The 7,639-nt window shown below is 41.2% G+C and overlaps 1 long non-coding RNA gene across 1 annotated transcript; it reads right to left on the minus strand.

The window, feature by feature from the left end:
* Positions 1 to 1,970: 1,970 nt before the first annotated feature.
* LOC135385655 (uncharacterized) lies at positions 1,971 to 2,646 on the minus strand. The gene is made up of 2 exons (XR_010420463.1): positions 2,268 to 2,646; positions 1,971 to 2,208 (listed from the first exon to the last, which is right to left on the minus strand). It is a non-coding gene; the product is annotated as an uncharacterized LOC135385655 (long non-coding RNA).
* Between the last annotated feature and the right edge of the window lie 4,993 nt (positions 2,647 to 7,639).

A 7,639-nucleotide genomic window follows, 5' to 3' on the forward strand; every position in this document is an offset into this window, starting at 1 on the left:
AACATTTCTTTTAGTGGATCAGGATTGCAGTTTGTACTGCTTTTAAAATCCATGAGTGCATTGAAGCACAGCAAGCTAGAACATAGCAACTCATAACAAAGAATGTGCTTTCGAAGACCTGGAGAAGATAGCTTAATAAGAAAATTCAGATGGAAGCTAGAGAGAAATTTAGCAGCCTTGGGTTGCACGCATTGGCGTGCATGGCTCCAACAATGGCATACAACCAGGGTCGTTAGGTAACTGAATAAAAGTAAGTACTTTTTGTCTATCTTGAGGAAAATATTAGATACATTTTCATATGTGTATTTGTAGCTGTAATCCGCTTATCTTTTTCAGTAACTTGTATTTTTCAACTTGGACACAACTTGTATTTACAACTGGGACAGGGGAACAGAGTGCCTGTTCATGGCTACATGAGGGGATATACCATCTAGTCTATACACTGTGAATAACAATATTTTAAAATTTGCCGGCTTTTTTTTTAATTGCATGTGGAATCAAATTTACATGCAAGAAATGCATTGTTTGATCAGAATATCAGAAAGGATGCACTTTATGAGTGAGTTAACCCTTGATGATGGAAAAAGTAAAGCTAAAAGGACAGAGTATTTTTAGGGGGAACCTGTAACCCTATCAGTGTATTTTTTTCCATGGTGCATCTGTAGCTGTAACTTACTTTGTAAAAGTAACGTTAACAACTCTGCATGCAGCATACGTTTTTCTCCAGAATCAGTTACGCTCACTGCAAGCATCTTAAATGTTGTTTCTTTTATATTTGGTGCTTAATCACAGATGCCTCCTTTGGGCACACATGCACATGGTGCTGTAAATATGGCTGTCCACCATTTCCTTTATTTCAGCTGCTCCCTGGCTGTCTGCAGAGACTGTGCCACATGAACTACAGTCCTGGTACTGGCAATGAAATATTGTGGAGGATGCCTGTGACCATAATGCATGCAAATTAGGAAGATCAGATCAATAAAACAGTGAGGTTTGCTTGGTTTGCGAAGAACAAGTAAGCAGCATCGTACCGTGCCAGTCTCATTTCCACACACCTAGGGCCGGCTCTAGGCATGTGCAGCGGGTGCGGTGCTTTGAGGGGCCTCAGGCGAACATCACTGACTAAAGTGGAAGATATAGTGCGCCCAATGGACGAGTTCAATGCGCTGTCCATTACACCTTGCAGTGCTCTCGTTCGAAAAACAAATAACAGAATCTGTTGACCTATCAGATGTTATTTTGGAGTGCCAGAAAGGAGGAAAGAAATACCTTTTTTGTAAAATTGTAACTATGTACCTAACGCTCTATTTATAGTATTCTACATTTTTTTCCAGCAGGCCAATCATTATAGTGATTCGTTCCTTGCTCATTTCCCCTCTGGCAGAAGTATCGCTTCTGTGAGAAACAGACTTGTACATAATAGGTAAATTTAACGCTTAATAAAGTGTTAATAAGCAAAAGTCCCTCACTAAGGAAAGGTGTCCCTGACATGCTAGGAGCACACCAGCTAGCGTCCAACTGGGCACTTCTGATGTGTAGTCTGGAGCCGGACACAGCAGGGCAATCTCGTTCGAATAAACCGTTGTGTACGTCCATATGTTGGGATTACAGAGCGCTTTCCCCCCATAGAAATACACATGGTACGTATTGCCAGGACCTGAGCGTCAGTTTGAATTATCTGGAGGTTCGAATTAACGGGATTGCACTGTATCACATTACGTGCCCATCTTTCTCTCTGCATGTTCCAATTCATTCTTTGCAAAAAACCTTGCTATCTACTGAGCGTGGGTGCATCAACGTCACTGTTGCTATGTTTTCTTGTCCAAAGCATGTTATATAAACCAGCTAAACGTGCTGCTGAGCCTTCTTTTTACCTGCTTTTAGCCAAAGATAAGGAATACTGCAGGAATGTGTCTGGATTGACTTCTAATATTCTTGATGGAGCACACCGATGTGAGAAGATTACAAAATACTTGTTTCTGCCTTTATCACTTGCTGCTCACAGACAGCTGGAATGTGGACCAGGAGGGACATGCAGCAATCCTGGCATAGCTAGCGAAACTGTATATTTCCTCAGGCCCCTTGCATTATGCACATGTTGGGTCCTGTGGGGCACTTTGGGTATTATCTCATCTTCACATGAATTCCATGGCCCACTTCTTCACCATGCTATAGGATGGCATCCTCCCTCAGCATCTTCACCACGTCCTGTGGATGCCTGCTGGAGTTAAGCTCTTCCGAAACAAATATTCAATGATCATACGTGCCTTCATTTTCTCCACTGTAGCTCAACTGCGCAGATCGCCACCAGCCAGTTGCTGCAGCAGGAAGACTGTGCAGTGCACACACACCATTTCTGGTGGCAGCAGTGTTGGAGAGTGCCTGTGTTAACAAAGTTTCCAGTCCTACTTGGATGTCTGTGAAAATCACTGCTTTCTCATCTGTCTTCATTATTTCGACTTGCACAAGACAGACTGCTACTTCAATAGTCACCGCTTCATTTTGCTTCCCTGTATGCAGTTTCATGTCTGTGTGCGTACACCTGTGTCAGGCAGAGACCTTATGGGATGCTCCTCGTAAAGCACAATGCAGTGCTGCAACCAACCAGGTAAAAATGGAGCAATGGTTGGAAGTACGCTTTCCATGAAGAACCCTTGCAGACAGTTACTGGGTGTATCAAGAACGAGTGGTATAACTGAAGTGATTACTGTCTGTTGAGAGCTTAGCACCTATCAGATTATCACTAACACACACCTTGTAAGCATCAGCTCCAAGTAGTACAAGGCATTCAATGTTATCAGTGCCCTTGAGATGAAACAAGCACGTTGTTGGCGGATTTCACAGTGAAGCACATACCGGACTAGGATCAAATTGCGGTTTTTACAGAGAATCCCTCCTCCCCTTTCAATAACAATGGTCCTAGCTCTCCTGCCCTCCTGCTATGGCAGCATTGGTCTAGAAAGCTGTGTGACTGTACATTAAAAATATCTGTTCACACCTTGTGTACACAATCTTGCAAAGATCATGGGCATATAGAATTATAAGAAAAGTACCACTTTAACATTGTAGGTGGGATTATTAATAATTGCAATTGAACAAAACTGCAACTAATTTTAAAACTCGATTGTACTGAGTCTTTATAGTTTGGTGGCCCATCTCCAATCATTGGAGCACTGCCTTTCACATGGTGTCCAGTTTGTCATGTTTCATCTAAGAATTGTAGGGGTGTGCGAGTAATCGGGTTCTCGAATTCGAATCGAATATCAACCACTCGAAGTACAAGATTCGCGAATCGAATACCCGATATCCGATTTTCCGAATATGAATGACACCTCCTGAAAGTGGGCTTCACCTGATGCTTCCCTGAATGAGGCGAAGCCTGGTATACAAAATCGCCAGTGCAGCAGGACCAACGCAGACAGGTTGTAGTTTAGCTTACGTTAGCCCAAGTTTATTGCGCATACTTCACCTGAGGAAAATGTAGCTTCAACCCGTGTGCATTACAGTGGCGCCAGTGGAGGATTTCTTTAAAAAGTTAAGTCTCTTAGATAATGCCCACAGCCCGAGCATAAAAAAGGGGATCTTAAAGATGTCCCCGATGTTCAAAATTTCACCAATGTAACCTTCCCAGGCAAGACATACACACTTCAGCAAAGAAGCTAAAAGACGTTCACGACAACGCTGAGGCAGGACGCCAATGTTTGTTTCACAAGTGACCTATGGATGTTTAGAAACAGTTGCAGCCTCATATCTGTGTAACATGCCACTGCCTAACATCAAATATTGAAATCAAGATAATTACCCCAGTCTGTACTCACCTGAAAAGCAGGAAACACTATCATGGAAGAGTAAGGGCTTCCCACAGAAGAATTACATGCATCTCTTGTGATAGTTAATGCGAGAAATTGCACTGAAGTCATGGGCTACAAATCGCAAGCTCTTAATGCAAAAAGCATGTATTGTAAACTTTGCACGACTATTCAGTATTCGACATTTTCTCCTGCATTGGATTCCATATTCGAATACACTTCAAATATTCCGATTCGTACACCCCTAAAAATTTTTTTCAAGGGTTGCTTAAACACATTTCTGCGAGAATAATTGGTACTAATATGCTAGTTTGCTTCTCAAAGATAACTGGATAACTCCTGCAATCTACTGAAATTTTTGGGAAAAAAGTTCGAAAACTGAAATCCGGTTTTGGTTGTATAATAAGTGAACTGTGGATTTCACTTGAACTGTGTGTATCGATAGTCAGTGTAGGTTTGTTTTAGGATAAACTGATATGCAAATGACAAACAAGGACCTAAAACGGAACGGAACGAAAAACCACTTGGAACCGTAACTGGACCGTAACCGCAATTCGCCATCGGCAAATAACCAAAACCTGAACCAAAAAATGTGATTTCGGTCACTAGCTGGTTCATATGAATCAGTTCAAGTGTGAACATGAACAACTTTGGATGCGGTATTTGTATCGCTTTACAACTCTGATTAGTGGTGTAGTACGTGCTTCTGTTAAAGTAAGTCCCTCAGTGATGTGTTTCTCATTCAGAAGTTGTGTACACAACATACCATCTTATGCAGTTGGGTCCATAATTGGATGACATGTTGCGTACATCCCTTATGAGTTACGAACTGTATTTACTGTGATCATTTAAGATAACAAGCATTGCACATTGTTTCCACATCTGTTTGCTTAACCGCTGAACGCACACAGTTTTTCTTCCTTTGTAGCTTGTTAGAGCATGAGTAGAGCCTGAAGTTTTAGGGTTTTACCTGATTCTTCCCCGAACTTGCACCCCGAATTGAAGGTTCTCTCTTTAGGGTGAAACCCGATTTTTACCCGGCAAATTCCCCTCACTGGAATGTCTGCAGGAATGCACTAACTTACTTGTTTGGCAGCAAATGCAGTTACATCACCGTTTGTACCAAACCACTACAGTTGGCTTGAGTAACTGCGCCTGATTTCTCCCCGAATTTAGCATACTGGAAGTTTTTTCACCTGAATTCACATGAATTTAGTGCACATGTTTATTTACCCGATTTTTACCCACCAAATTTAGAAAAAAATATTTCCTGAAAACTTCAGGCTCTAAGCATGAGCGAAGTGAATGTGCACGAGATAATAGAGACCACAACTAATTATTTTACGGGGCATGTCGCAAACGGCAAAAATGCGTCAAAAAGAGTTCACTCTTTCTTCGACCTGGCAGATGGCACTGTACCACCCTTACGGAGCGCAGCAGGTAAAGATGTTAATTTTTACCCGTCTGCACTGTGTAGCTCACTGTAAGACATCCATGCAGCCTGCATATACATCCTAACGAAAACCAAAAAAAATACTGGTTCAACTGTTTGGTTACTGGTAACCACAAATATTAAAACGGCAGATCCCGTAACTGAAATCGCTTTCAGAGTTCTGACAGTAAACCGTAGCCGAACCAATATTAGTTTCGGTTTCGGTCCATGCTGACAAAGCTACCCGAGGCTATAGATGAAATGCTGTTCTGTATAACAGTAGACTCTCGTTAATTCAAACCATGAAAGACCACATATTTGTTTGATTTAGCAATGCAGGTATTTTGCTTTCATATATGTAGCATGACAAAATTGTCGTTCCTTATGTACCCTGACCTCATGTGCACTGAGGTGAGGAATGATTTCCCAAAATACTAAGGTGAAAAATCCATTGTTCAAGCAGCAAGACATCAGATCTTTTGATGGTGTTCTACTTCAACAATAAATTTGTTTACACTCAGATCTTTAACAAATTGTGATTGAGAAGAAAAGGAAGAGAAAGTATTTAGTGCTTCATCCTATGGGGGAGTTTTCCACAACTCTGAATTTCAGTATACATCTGGATAGTTGGTTCAGTGGTTCAATATTATTATTAAGCCAAGGATACAGTAGGCAGAAATGCACTTGTACAAATGAATCAAATTACGACTCAAGAAATAATACCCTCCCGTTGTTGTTTCTTGATATGTACTTTATGAAAGCTGTTCCTGCTTTTTTTTTCAGCTGGGGCTGCGCAGTTTCTGTCACCTCTTTGAATTACAAGTTTCCTTTCATTGCACTAACAGAGGTTCTTCTGCCACGACTCTGAAGGTGGAAATACTGAGACAGACAAGTCTATTAGGACAGTACTTCCCTCTTCCTCAAAAAAAAAAAAGCAAACATATGTTCTTAGGTGGGAACCCTTCAAGAGAAACGGTACATGTCAGGTGAGGCGATGGAACATTTATAGAAGGCAGACGTGAAAAGCAGAAGGATGAGGTGAAAGAAATTCCCTGAAGTCAAGGTGAGGAAATCTTTCAGAGTTGAGAAATTGAGGTGAAATTTTTTTAGAAAAAGGTGGAGGTGTGTGACGTGACAAGAACATCTGAAGGAAAAGTTGGTAAGGTGAGGTAAGGAAAAACATTTACAGAAAAGGGTGAGGTGAGGAAAATGTTTTCAAAACAGAATCAGGTGAGGCGAGGAAAAATTATATAAAGAAATGTTGAGGTGAGGTTAGGAAAATTTACCTGAAGAGGAGATGAGGTAAGATGCTGAAAATATTTTCAGAAAATTTTGAGGCGAGATGAGGCAAGGAGGAAGATTTAGGGCAGAAATTGAGGCGAGAGAAAAAAATAGTGAGGAGATTTGTTCACCTCTGATCTGCACATATGTATAAAGCACATTTTTCAAAGTTTCCTCTATCAGACACTTCTATCGCGGTATCATCGACATCATCACTTAAAGTTGAGGACGACATTTCAGTATTTCCGATACTCAAATATAGTCGAAGACATGTAGTATGCATTGAAAGAATAGCTCTTGCGACGAGTATGAAGTGGAGTGTTTGGTCTGGTTTCAGTCTCGTAAAAATAAGCTCTGCCTACCCACAACCGCATGCGTCATGTCAGGAATGACCTTCGTTTTAATGCAGTATGAAATATCGGACGCTCAGAAGGTGTCCCAAGAACAATGCAGGTTTGAAGCAAGAAGATGAGTACGGTCCGAATTATTGGAATTCGAATACTTCTGTTCTATGGGGCATCTGACGGTGCCAATTGCCAACCCACACACAGGAAGCGTCTGCGTATGGGCAACCCAAGTGGATGAAGTTTTGTTTTGTGGATGTATTTTGCACTCGCACATTTGGTGCATGGTTCACGGTACCCCATGAAATGGCATAACCAATGAAAAACAGGAGCCGCTTCACACTTCACGGGCTGTGTTTCACCGCTTCCTACAGGAAGACACGCTTTACGAGGGAACAGAAACGCAAAGCTGACGTTCCAATTAAGGAGCTTATCATTACATTGAAAATATAGCAGGCCACATACAAATTTTAAATATATTTGAATTAAGCGAAAGTAGGAAATATCAGGGTTTGAAATAGTGAAATTTACAATGAAGTACAGTCAAACTCCTTTACAACGAAGCTCAGGGGACAGCAAAAAAAGTTCGCAGTAAAGGTATTTTCGTTAAAAAGGATGTCCATTATTGGACCTATAGGCTCCAGCGGGACCGCAAAAAAATTTCGCTGTAGTGGTATTTTCGTTAAAAAGGTGTTCGCTATAAAGGAGTTTGACTGTACTATAAAATGGAAACACAAATTATTTAGGAAACCCCAATGGAAATGGAGAACCTG

Source organism: Ornithodoros turicata, chromosome 2 (assembly GCF_037126465.1).
Source record: "Ornithodoros turicata isolate Travis chromosome 2, ASM3712646v1, whole genome shotgun sequence".
NCBI classification, from domain to species: Eukaryota; Metazoa; Arthropoda; class Arachnida; order Ixodida; family Argasidae; genus Ornithodoros; species Ornithodoros turicata.